Below are 13,733 nucleotides of genomic sequence, written 5' to 3'. Positions count from 1 at the left end.
CATCATTCATAGGTTTGGGATTCCTCAGACCATTACGACCGATGGAGGATTGGTCTTTATATCGGAGGAATTTAGAAAATTTGCTGATGACACGGGGTTCAAGCTGATCATATCATCTCCTTATTATGCCCAGGCTAATGGACAAGCTGAAGCATCCAACCAGAGTCTGATCAAGCTGATCAAAAGCAAGATTGATGAATATCCTAGGCGCCGGCATGAGGTGTTGTCAGAAGCTTTGTGGGCATATTGTATTTCATGTCATGGATCCATCAAGACGTCACCGTACCATTTAGTCTACGGTCAAGACGCTGTGTTGCCATGGGAGATCACGGCTGGATCAAGGCGTGTTAAGTTCCAGAATGATCTGACGACTGAAGAATATGCGGCCTTAATGAGTGACAACGTGGAAGATCTTACAGAGCTGAGACTTTGGTCACTTGAGAAAATTAAGGAAAACAAGGCTAAAGTTGCTCGTGCATACAACAAAAAGGTCAGGCCAAAAGAATTCCAGGTTGGAGACCTAGATTGGGAGGCAGTGTTACCATTGGGAACCAAAGATAGAAAATATGGCAAGTGGTCTCCAACTTGGCACGGACCGTACAAGGTTGATCAGGTTTTGCCTGGAAATGCTTATATGCTTGAGGAGTTGGATGGTGTCAAGTTTCCTATGGCGGTTAATGGCCAACACCTCAAGAAGTATTTCCCGAGCATGTGGGAAGGTGAATGATAAGAGCCGATGAGATCCATCTGGCTGCATTATAAAGGCCAACACGTTGAGTTGGCCGACAAAAAAAAATCATGAGAGACCAACACGTTGAGTTGGCCAGTAAAAAAAAGAAGGAAAAAAGGAAAGATAATATATGAGAAGCGAGACAGCTGATGTGTGACCATCGACTTAAGATGTTTTAAACAGTTACAAGTTTCAGGTTAACAGGCAATACTAAATATTTCTTGAGCCTATCTATTAGTTCAGGAATTCTTCTATGGCATGGATGGCTTCTGTGCGGATGGCGTTTGCTCGTGCAATGATTGCTTCGTCATCCTTGTCATCGCCTGTTACTATCTGCCTACTCAAGGTGCTTATCTCTGCAAACTCTGCTTGTATCTGCTCGGCTATTTCTTGGGTTTCTTGTTTGGAGTTTGCAAAAGAAGCTTCCTCGGCCTGGATGAGTTTCTTGGTAGTGCAGACCTTTTTCTTCGAGTTCTGCCAATTCTTTCTTCAAGAGACCGAGTCGGTTCATGTTGGCAGACACGTCAGCTTTGATATCTAGAGTTGCCTTCTTCTGGTTGAGGACTTTGCACTTTTGAGCAATGTCAGTTTTCAGAGAGACTTGAGAACGACGTGCTTCTATTCTTTGTTGTGCTTTATTCACTTCTACCCGGAAGAATGGAAGATTGCTGGCTGGCCAAAACTTGATTTGCAGCGGCTCTGGGAATTGGGATTCTATTTGCTCGAAGATGTTCTTTATTTCGCTGGAATCACCAACTAGAGCAGTAATTGGAGCAGAGAGCAGATGCTTGATATTCTGAAGCTGATTTGTAATTGTAATCGGCTGTTGTGGTGATTGCATTTCTGCATCCGGTGCATTCAGACCCATTGATGCTGGGTCAAAGGAGAGCAGGTCTGAAATATTGAAGCCCTGCCGATATGATGAAGATTAGTTGGGAGTGAAGTGCATTAATGGAGTGATCAGCTAACTTAAATCGGCTCATAAAGTTACCTGTTCCAAACGAGAAGTGATGATCGGTTCAGGTGTAGCCGATCCAGTTGGTTTGGAGATGACAACAGGGGCTTCGATTATGTTAGCCTATTCGTCATGCACATCCGCCAGAGCAATGGAAGTTTTAGTTGCTCCAGTGTCAGCTTCATGAACGATGACTTCGTGTTGCACTGAGCTGCTAGTGTTAAGGATGTCTTCAGTTGCGTCCTGGAAATGGAATTACAGTCAACCAGAATACATATATACACAATAAAGAAGAGGTTTTAGATAGATGAGTTACCTGGTTGGTGTTAGATTCTGATTGACTCGGGGAAGCTTGTGCTGATTTCTTGATGACTCGCCTCGTGATCATCTTTCTTTTCTTAGTCGGGACTCGGGGGGGCAACACTTGCAGAGGTTTGTCTTCGTTTAGAAGCCGACTTGAGTAAGTCTGGCTGAGCAGCCATTATTACTTCCTTCATTGATGGTGATCCCTTGCAGAAGAGGACATCGGGAGCAGTTGGGAGAAAGTGGAATGGTTCCCCGTTACTGGTCATGGGTTCTGGATCATTTTGTTGCTGTAAGCAGGGTGAGCAGGATTAGTCAAGTAAAGGGATAGAGGATTCAGAAAGGATAAGTACACAGATTCGGTACCTCTTCCTCGGGGATTACATATTCAGGATCAATTTGCTGCAGTCGAGGACCTAGATCTTTTCTGAAGACATGAGTTTTCCACATTCCCCACCATGTGCAGAAGTCGATTGATGAAGGATTGAAGGACAGATCGGCTGGTATTAGAATGTGGAGGTTGTCAAACATGATGTAGCATCTTGAACTGGTGAGGCCATCAGACAGATCGGCTCTACTCTCCACCAAGTGGTGAATATGGAAGTGGGGAGGGACTTGTCCTAAGCCGAATTTCCGAGATGCTATGACTGGTTGATAGGTTTCATAGCCTGGTTTGATAATTCTATTAGAAGTACTCATGCCAACAGGAAGGAAGCCAAGTCGAATCATCATGGAGTATAGATGCCGAGTGCTGTCGTCATCGGCAAAACTATCCAGTCTAAAAGCAGTTGGGTTCTCAAAAGATTTAGATTCAGTGAATGGAAAATAGAGTGGATTGTCTAGTCCTTTGTAGAAAACTCTGAACCAGTTTACTGTGTCTGTTGGATTCAGTTTGCTACCAGGAAGGCTGAATAAGGCTTGGCCATAGCTAGTGCATCTAATTAGATTGCCGTTTTCGTCGGGAAAGGAGTTCTTGGATAGGCTTTGAAAGTTTGGGATTTGATGCTGAAAGTAATGTTGTGCCCATAACTGAATAAACCACCAAGGGCCTCCAGTTTTGAGTTTCCTTTGGTTGAGCAAATTGGTGGTCATCAGGTGGAGACATCTATATGTTTCTCCAAGGAAATGTTTGTCTAGGCCGGTGCAGTTGCCATGGGCCAGGTGGTAGGCCAAAGGGAGGTAATTCTTAGTTGGGGCTAAGGAAGGACCATAGAAGATGAAATATTCTAACCAGATATTTAAAAAGGTTGTGTGTTCCTTTACAATTACTGGACCTTTTATTTCCATGTGCTGGTTCATGTAAGTGCCCCAGTTTGTGCAGTTTGCCTTGGATGAAAGTTTAAAGAGAACTTCTGCCATTTTGTGGGCAGTAGGATTAGGGGATCCAATGTCCAGGCCAGTGATCATGGTGACATCTAGCAGAGTAGGGGTCATGGGACTGTGGCCAAAGAAGAAACAGTTCAGGGCATCAGACCAAAAATAGCCGATGGTTTTTAGAAGATTCTCATCTTTGTCAAGGGGTGATAATGATAAGCTAAGTGCATCGGCTATGTTCAATTCCTGCCACAAGGGCATATAAGCTTTTTCTACTCTGCTGTATCATGTAGTCCAGCTCTCAGGGGGGTTAGGCCAGGCTCTTAAGCAGTCGGCCCAGAGGTTCAAATCAATGTTTTGACTTGTGAAAGAGATCCTATTTGCTTCACAAGAAATTAAATCTATGGGATTTTCATGAGTTCGTGGGCCAAGACAAAAGGATTTAGGATTGGAAGGATGCGGCAGAAGAATGTCTGACACCTGAAGTTCAGAGATTCAGAAATTTAAATGTGGTGTCATATTTCAGAAGTTTAATTTGTTGGAGGCTCAACAAGCTGAAAAAGTCAAAAGAGTAGGCTGAATATTACCTTCAGGCCGAAGATTGCCGCTTCATTGATTGCAGAATTCATTGTCTGAGCTGCAGAATCCGCCATGGTTCAGATCTGCTGACTTAGGGTTTGGTTGTTTTGTGGGGTCTGATTAGAATTCTGGATAATTTTGCGAGTTTTGCTCGAATTTATGGAGCGGGGTTTTCGAATTACGCTCGGACTTGGAGTGTCTATTACGAGTCAGATTCAGAGTGGAAGTGGTGTTCTATTCTTATGCGGATTGCTTCCAATTTTGAAATCCATCGGCTCTTGGACATTAGTAAAGCCTGATGCGATGCCATCGGCTTTTTTGGGGAGATCCAAACACACAAGATGAAATAAATAAGATTTCATTAAAAGTTGGATTTTTTACAAGCGAAAAGCTGATTTGACAAAGGATAATTCCTTCAGCTTTAGAGTCTTACTTCTACTCTACTACCTACACCTACTACTCGTAGGCACCTAGTACCTACGGCGCTTGGGGCTTCGAGCCGGCGCATCTCTGCCGTCGCTGTCGTCGTCGTCATCGTCGTCGCTGGCGCCGTCGAAGGCGCTGCTGCCGCCGTCAGTCTCGGCGTCATCGCTCCAGGCGCCGCCACCACCGCTCTCTTCCTCGCTGTCCTCCTCGGAGGACCCGAGGAACCGGAAGGGCTTTCCGCCCATTGGCTCGTCATCGCTAGTGGGGGAGCCGATCTCCTCTTCCGAGGAGGAATCGGCTACATCCGAGGTGGAGTCTTCTTCGCTGCTGCTCTCCAACTCCTCTTGGAACAGGAGTTGGAGGTCTTCGCCTTCGGTCTGGGGCTCGTCGTCTTCGGAGGCGATCCCGAAGTCGAACTCCTCTGCATCCCAATGCAGAGGAGCGAGCGCCTCGTATGCCGCCGCCGGGTTGTACTCCGGCGTCAGCTCCCGACTCTCTGGAACGGAGTCAAGGGAGGAGGCAGAAAGGTCTGAAGAAGAAGGGGAAGAAGGAGGGGAAGGAGAATGGCCGATGGTGTTGGAGCCGGAAGAGGAGGAGATCGTCATGGCTACTGGCTACTGAAGGTTGGGGTTTTTTCTGTGCTACTTGGCTTTGGGAGGAAGATGAGTTTGCCGTGAAGAGAGCCGATTCGGGATGAGATTAAATAGTAAAAGATGGAAGACGGATCGGCAGTTTCACATTCTACGAGGAGCCAGTTGCAGAGACGTTGATGGTTGCAGCGGTTTTTAATGAGCATTAACGGGAAGATGAAGCGACGGAGTGGTTTTGGAATTATCATTGCCAAAACCAGGGGGCATGTGTTATCGCCATAAATTAACAGGGTTAATTAATGGGCCGTGAGCAAGTTGGGCTTGAAGCAGAAGTTTAAGAAGCCTTGTAAATCGGCTTCTGCGCGAGTATTTGGGCCATGTGGGCCATGTATCTTTAGACTTAGTTCAGATTAAGTTAGAGATAGAGTCCGATATGGACACATTAGTTTAGATTGTTTCCCAAGTCTCCGGACTATAAATATGTACCTTATGCTATTCGTAAAAAGGAGAGAACGTCATCACGTTTTGCAACAACAACTCTCGGCGCACCGCCACCCCTAATTCTAGGGTTTCATCCAAGTAAGCGCCATGCTGCCCTGATCGTTTATTGCGATCAGGGCAGCGTTGTTCTTGGTATTACTCGTACTGAAGCGTTTTTTATGATGAGTAGTGCTAGTTATCTTGATGTTCGTAGCATGATTTTTAGTAGATCTATCATGTTCTTATTGTTTACCATCTACGAATATCATGTTCTCTCTATACATCCATGCTTGATCTTAAGCTAATTCTCGTTGCAAAGGGTTAGTTGCGTAGGGTTAACACCTTGCTTCTTTTCTATCTAGTAGATCCAATCTGTTACGGTTTGTTCTTATTTTATAAGGATTAGCTCAATATCTGCTAGGTTAGGCCCTGCAAATGGACTGGATGTTCCGGTGATGTAATAGATGCTTTATTTTAGCCTTAATAGGGATTGTTCCGGAAATTGGCTCTTGCTAGTTCTTAGGCCTCTGTTTTTGGTTATGGTTTAATTATCTGTTATGTTCGCTAGGCCTAGTTACGTGTAGGACGTTCCGATTTAGAGGTGAAGCTTTTACTGTCGTGGATCAGATCAGCTAGATTTAATTGAAGCAAGTTTCTCATAATTATTTGCTTTATTCGTCAATATCCGGATACACACAGATCCAATCTGACACCGGGACTCGATCGGCTCTTTGAAAGCTGATGCAAGAGTCGTCCCGGGGAGCCGACCACGGCTCGGACTTACGTTTCCACGTGTTTGTGTATGCAGGCAAATCGTCGCAAGCACGTTCGCACCTTCCTAATCGGGTATAGGTCAGGTGGCACGCCTGACATTCTCCGGAATCTTCGGCGTGTGCCGGATTGCGGGCCGTTGCCCGAGGGAGCAGTGCCTGCCAGCGCCCCGGCGACCTCTCGGCTCTTCGTGTTGCCTGTTGCTACTCGCCGGTGGGTTTCGACCGACAACAATATTTTTGCTCTAAAGTTGGAATACTGCCACTGCATTGCTATGATATGATTGTGCGTGAGGACTGGCTTGAAACTTGCAGCCCAATGTGGGTGCATTGGAGAAGGAAAGTGATGAAGTTCACACATCAGAGCAAAAGAATTACTCTGCAAGGAGTCAAACAAGAGACTGCTAAATGCCCACCAATCAGTGCTGGGAAACTGAAAGGATTACTCAGGAGGAATGCTATAGCCTGTTGCTTGCAGTTGAAAGTTGAGTTGGCAACACAAGAGGCTCAACAAGAGGAAGAACATTCGGTGTGTTCCCTCTCTGACTTGACCATGGATGGGATTACACCAGAGATACAGACTGTGATCACTAAGTACAGTCATTTGTTCCAGGAGCCTTCTGCCTTACCACCAACCAGGCAGTGTGACCACAACATAGCCCTGCTCCCTGGTGCTCAACCAGTTAATGTGAGGCCCTATAGGTATGCTCCATCCCAAAAGTCTGAAATAGAGAAGCAATTGTCTGAAATGTTGAAGCAAGGCACCATCATACCAAGCTCTAAGTCCATATGCCTCTCCTGTATTACTAGTGAAGAAAAAAGATGGTACACAGACATTTGAACAGCATCACAGTGAAGAACAAACACCCACTTCCCATTGTGGATGAACTCATAGATGAATTGGCTGGTTCCAAATGGTTTTCTAAACTGGATTTCAGGTCTGGTACCATCAAATAAGAATCAAGGCTGGTGATGAGCACAAAACTGCATTCAAAACTCATAGTGGACTCTATGAATTTCTGGTTATGCCATTTGGTTTAACCAATGCTCCTGCAATCTTTCAGGGCACAATGAATCAGATATTTGAGCCTCTGCTGGGAAAAGGTGTCCTGGTATTTATGGATGATATCCTAGTCTATTCACCAACATTGGAAACTCATGTGCAACTCTTGACTCAAGTCTTTGACATCATTGCTCAACATCAGTTCTTTATTATCTCTCCAAATGCTCATTTGCAAGGGAGAAGATAGAGTATCTGGGACACTACATCTCTACTAGTGGTGTGTCCACTGAGCCATCAAAGATAACAGCAGTTCAACAATGGCTAGTACCAACAAATTTAAAGGAGCTAAGAGGTTTCCTGGGGTTGACAGGCTATTACAGAAAATTCATTAAGCATTATGGCATGATTTGCAGGCCACTAACCCAATTACTCAAGAAGGGCATCCCATTTGTGTGGACATCAGTAACTGAAGAAGCATTTGGTTTGCTCAAGAAGGCAATGACAGAAGCCCCAGTGCTTGCAATTCCTAATTTCACCAAGTCTTTTGTGTTAGAAACAGATGCTTGTGATTATGGATTGGGTGCAGTGTTGATGCAGGAAGGACACCCCGTGGCATACTTAATTAAGTCCCTTTGCACTAAGAATCAGTCATTGTCAGCATATGAGAAAGAATGCATGGCAATTCTCATGGCAGTGGACAAATGGAGACCATATTTGCAAGTCAAAGAATTTACAATCAAGACTGATCACAAAAGCTTGTTGTATTTAACTGAGCAAAGAATACATACAAAGCTACAACATAAAGCCCCCCTTAAGCTAATGGACCTCCAATACAAAATTGTCTACAAGAAGGGAGCTACAAATATGGCTGGGCATTCGGGTCGGGTAGTTCGGGTTTTAGGAATTTCGGGTTTCCAAAAATGATACCCGAAATCAGTTGGGAAAAAGAAGAACCCGAAAATTCGGGTTCGGGTTCGGGTTTTACCCGAATTACCTGAGGTCCCGCGCGCCGCCTCCTCGCAGCCGGGTCAGCGCGCCGCCGGCCCGGAGATGCACCTGCGCCTGCGCTAGGAAGCCGCTGCCGGGAGGTCGGGTCCCACGCCAAGCCGAGGGAGTCGTGAGCCGCCGCCATGTCCACCTCGATCTGCGCCCCCGAGCCGCGTCTGGTTTGCATCGAGCCCGTACCTCCACGCGATGCCCCACTTCATCAACCATTATGGCAGTATCCTCTTGTACATCAGCTTGGCAAGATGTTCTGAAACAAGGATATGAGGAGGACCAGGATACTAAACAGCTACTGGCCGAGTTAGCAATATCATCCCCAAACAGCAAAGGCTTTTCATTGCAAGAGGGCATTATCAGATTCGAGAGGGTGTGGTCGGGCAGAAACTCACTAGCCCAATAGCATGTAATCCATGCTCTTCATAGCAGTGGCATCGGTGGTCATAGTGGATTTCATGCTACCTATCACAGAATTAAATCATTGTTTGCCTGGCCTGGGATGAAGAACAGTGTCAGAAATTATATTCAGTCATGCTCCATTTGTCAGCAAGCAAAGCCTGAGCATGTAAAGCTTCCGGGTCTGTTACAACCATTACCAGTCCCAACCAAATCATGGACAGTGATCGGCATGGACTTCATAGAGGGCTTACCAGTGTCCAACAGGAAGGATGTGATTCTTGTGGTAATTGATAAATTCACTAAATATGGTCACTTTATTGCCATGTCTCACCCATTCACAGCTCTGCAAGTGGCTCAAACATTCATGGACAACATTTACAAGTTGCATGGACTGCCTGACTCCATCATTTCAGAAAGGTATAGAATCTTCACAAGCAACTTGTGGCAAGAGATTTTCAGGCTGTCTAATACACAACTCCTCATGAGTTCCTCCTACCACCCACAGACTGACGGCCAAACTGAATGGTTAAACCAGTGCTTGGAAGCCTTTCTTCGTTGCACAGTCCATTCATGCCCCAAGCAATGGTCTAAATGGCTACCTGTTGCGGAATTCTGGTATAATATTTCCTTTCACTCGGCCCTCCAATTGACTCCTTTCGAGGTGCTGTATGGCCACAAGCCGAGGCATTTTGGAATCAGCAATGTGTCAGCATGTTCTGTGCCGGATCTGGAACAATGGCTCCAGGATCGTGAGCTGCTGACTAATTTGATACAGCAGCAACTCATGCGTGCCCAGCAACGCATGAAGGCGCAGGCTGACAAAGGTCGTTCAGAATGAGCTTTTGCTGTTGGTGACTTAGTTTACTTGAAGCTCCAACCGTATATCCAGTCCAGTGTGGCTATGCGGGTGAATCAGAAGCTATCCTTTTGTTTCTTTGGGCCATTCAAAGTTTTGTAGAAAATTGGGGCTGTTGCATACCGTCTAGACCTCCCTGCTGATTGCAAGATTCATCCGGTTGTCCATGTATCACAACTGAAGAAACATGTCTCCCCACACATTCAGGTCAGTACTGAGATACCTGCGATACCATCTGATTGTGCAGTTGAAGCTCAGCCTGTAGCAGTGGTCGACAAGCGCTCGGTACAACAGGGCACCAGCTTCATCACAAAGCTGCGTGTTTGCTGGGAAGGGTTGCCGCCGGCAATGGACCCATGGGAAGAAGTGCAGGACCTCTGTCGGCGCTTTCTGCAAGCTCCAGTTTCGAGACAACCTGGCTTTCAAGGGGGGAAGAGTGTCACGCCCCTGAGGAAGCGTACAGGCGGGAGTGGCTGATTCAAGTCACAAGGAAACCGTCCTCATGTATGTTGGGCCATGTTGGCGTTATCGGCCCACTAGGTCTGTTTGTGCTTGGGCCAAGGCCATGTAATGAACTATATGTACCCGCTGAGTTGGACGGGGAGAGGATATCGAGTAACAGATTCTGAAACCATTATGTCCGTCCCCTTTCCTCTGTTCTTCTGGCTCTCTTCATCTCCTTCCTCTACTCGCCTCCTTCCTCTTGCCTCGATTCTGCTCTCGTTCTTGGAGATTCTCCATCCGGCTTGGAAGGACCACGACACGCCTCCATTCACCGCCATCGTCATCATGGACTCTTTTACCCCTGCGCTGGCCTAGCTGCCATCTCCTGCCGGCCTAGCCTAGCCGCCCCGCGCTCGCCTCCTCTGCCGGGCCAGCCTGTCACCGCCGGCCCTCCCTCTAAGGCTAGTGGTGAGTAGCAGTCTAGCAACCCGAACCCCTTCAGACGATGGCATTGATGTGTAGCTCCGGCGAAGCCAATCATCTTTTTCAGCATTGAAAAGGTGACGATCCTTGCTAAGAAACAACAAAGAAAAAGTCACATGCCATTCTCGAGCTCGACCCAAAGGCTTAAAGCGCATGTACATTGCAAAGCGAGTTTTTTGCGAGCAAGACCTAAAGGTAGTATATTAAACATAGTCAAGGGCACCGGTCCTACCACGGTCCGATGCCAAATGATCTCGGATGCATAGGCACCACGTCGTGGCACGACCCGGGTACTAATGGTGCAGACATTAGCACTAGGTCGTGCCACAACTCGGTGCCAGTAGTTGCACTAGCTATAGTCACTTGTTGGTGCCACGAATCGGTGCTAATGAACCAGAATTAGCATCGGATCATGGCACACAAACCGGTGCTTTTGGTCCGCGCCTATAAATACTCCCCCCTACCACTACCATGAACTCACTATTCATTGCAGTCGAGTGAGGGGAGGGAGGATTTTTATATTTTTTTGACAAAAAGGTTCGTAATTTTCTCCCAGCAAATCGGTTGAAGAATATTTATTTGTTGTTGAGAAATTACTGTGGCGAACATTCTCCATAGAGTAGTGAAATCTATGAACTGCCTAGAATGCAGAAGGCATACAACCTGAACAGTTGCCAACATGTTCGCAGTTCACACACAACCATCTCTCGTTTATTTATCTTTCAAAGAGTGATATTTTCCCCTGTATCTGAATTCTGAATGCAGCACAAATTTGATCCTCTGAGGTCTCCCTTGGAAACAGAAAATTAAATCCACAACAACCAATATGAATTGGAAGAGATTCCAGGTGAAATTAGTTTAAACTACTGGCGAACGAGGGGATGGTTTAATCTAAACAAGCTCTGATGGCGAACCATACAGCATTTATCATGCTGCAAGTGCTAAATCGGGAGCGATTGTCCACTGAATTTTCTGAAACTGTTCTGCCGCGCGCGGTGAACTTCTCCAGGAGGTGTTCCATTCGCCTCAATGGTTAGCGTCATCAATAGGTTCGATGTCGATGAGGAGGCCCTGGGACGGGTACGGCATCGGGTACCTGGAGAAGCTGCCGTCGCAGCTGGCGGCGAGCCTCCACCTGAAGCGCGTCACGATGTGGTGCACGGCCACCAGCGTCTCCACCCTGGCGAACTCGTTCCCGGGGCAGACGCGCGCGCCGCCGCCGAACGGCACGAAGCTGAAGGGCGGTATCGCCGCCGCCGTGTCCTCGAACCGCGCCGGGTCGAACCGGCCGGGGTCCGGGAAGATGGCCGGGTCCCAGACTCCCAGTGCGTCATGGCCATCGCGTTCATCACGTTCCACCCTTTGGGGATGAGGTAGCCGCCGTGCTCGACGTCGTCCACCGCCTTCCTCAGGATGCTGAACGACGTCGGGATCAGCCGCAGGGTCTCCATCGCCGCCGCCCATGTGTACCGCATCCTGCTCAGGTCGTCCCACGTCAGGGCCTCTCCCGGCGCCTTGCTCCGCGCGATCTCTACTTGCTCTGATCAATCGATCCAAAAATCCGTTACAATAATCTCATCAATTCTGAAATGAATAGGAAAGGTTGAATTGTTACCTTGTAGAACTTTTGCGTAGGCGTCCTTGTTGGCGTCGAGCTGCCGGAGGAGGAAGGTGATGAGCGCGGCGGTGGTGTCGTGGGCGGCGATCATGAGGAATATGATGTTGTCGGTGATCTCCTCATCGGGGAGGCCCCCGGCGAGCTCTCTCCCCGCTGCAGCTTGGCCCTCCTTTCCTGGATGACCCCGGCGACGGCGCGCCGCCCGCGCCGGCTCGCGGCGAGGCACCGGCTGAAGGTGCTGAAGGGCAGGTTGACCGGGACCGCCCAGATGCCCCTCGCCAGCTGCTGGAACTCCGTCGACAGCTCCTGCCGGACGGCGGCGGCGGTGGCGTCCGTCCCCAGCCTGAAGAGGACGGCGCACATGACGTCGAACGTCAGCGACTTCATCGACGGCATCACCGCCACCGTAGCCCGGCCGCGCCAGTGCGTGTCGAGGTGGCGCCGGACCTCGGCGTCCATGCCGGCGACGTGCCGCTTGACGGCGTCCAGCTTCAGGAACCGCATCATCATGGCCCTGACGCGGGCATGCTCGTCGCCGGCCACGTCGCGGAGCGTCCGCCGGCTGACCTTGCGGCCGAAGGCCTCGCTGTTCATGGTGGTCAGCGCCGGGCTGGAGAAGAGGAACCTGTTGGCGGAGGGGCCGACGAGGAACGCCGTCGGGCGGCGGAAGAGGGACAGCCGCGACACCGGGCCGTGAGCCGCCGCGCGCCGGCGGAGCCATTCCTCGGCGGTGTCGGCGCGGAGGGCGCGCAGCAGTCCGAGCGTTTGGCCGACGACGGGAAGGCCGAAGGAGCCGGGCGGCAGGGGCTTCCTCGTCGGCTTGCCACCGGCGCCGGCGAAGAGGAGGCGGTACAACACCGGGAGCGAAAGGACAAGCGCGGCGACGATGGCTGGTGCAGTGGCCATCATCGTCGTCCTCGAATCAGCATCCATTATTGCTCGATCTGCAAGGTGCGGTGTGTCAGTATGTGTGTTACATTTTTTTAGCCTGCGTAGTACTCACGCTAAATATATTGTAAAGATTCCATGTTTAAACTTTATAAAGTGGCGCATGCACATACTGCAACTACCCTGAATTATAGTAATTATGAATGAGAGCCCCTAAACTTGGCACGCCACGTAAGCAAGCTTGTGTTTTGGTACACCCTACGTTCCAAATTATAGGTCGTTTAACTTTTTTTACCTCATCAAAATTTTGTGTAAAATATCAATTTTTCTATTGTGGCTTGCTTTATCAATATAAGTTCTTTAAGAATAATTTAAATTTGACTATATGTGTATAAATTTTTTGAATAAGATGAGTGATCAAATTTGGTGGCAAATAGTCAAACGACCTAAATTGGAGGACATAAAATGTGTATTTTACTTAGATATTTTTGAATAACTTAAATTTGACTATATGTGTATTTTACTTAGGTATTTTATATCCCCATACTATTCATAATAGTATGGGGACATAAAATACCTAAGTAAAGGTTGAAGGCTACTTCTCCATTCTGAAATAAAAGACATTTTGCTCTGTTCTAAATTAATAGTGTGGGAACATATCTGGTGGAAAATCACAATTTTCGTGAAAACCCGTGCAAACCACGGTAAAAAAGTCATCTAAATTCATAAAAAAATCACACATATAGATGATATGATGATACACAACCTTGTAAAATATCATGTCCAAACTCGACTTCGTGTGTGATTTTTATATCTCACAAACGAAGTCGAGTTTGGACAGGATATTTTACAAGGTAGTGTATCATCATATTATCTACATGTGTGATTTTTTT

General features: G+C 47.7%; 1 pseudogene; it reads right to left on the bottom strand.

The window, feature by feature from the left end:
* Nucleotides 1-11,023: 11,023 nt before the first annotated feature.
* LOC120644079 lies at nt 11,024-12,930 on the bottom strand (annotated as a pseudogene).
* Between the last annotated feature and the right edge of the window lie 803 nt (nt 12,931-13,733).

This window comes from Panicum virgatum, chromosome 8K, assembly GCF_016808335.1.
Source record: "Panicum virgatum strain AP13 chromosome 8K, P.virgatum_v5, whole genome shotgun sequence".
Classification (NCBI taxonomy): Eukaryota; Viridiplantae; Streptophyta; class Magnoliopsida; order Poales; family Poaceae; genus Panicum; species Panicum virgatum.
The sequence above is the reverse complement of the archived record's forward strand: the minus strand, read 5'-3'. Positions and strand labels throughout refer to the sequence as shown.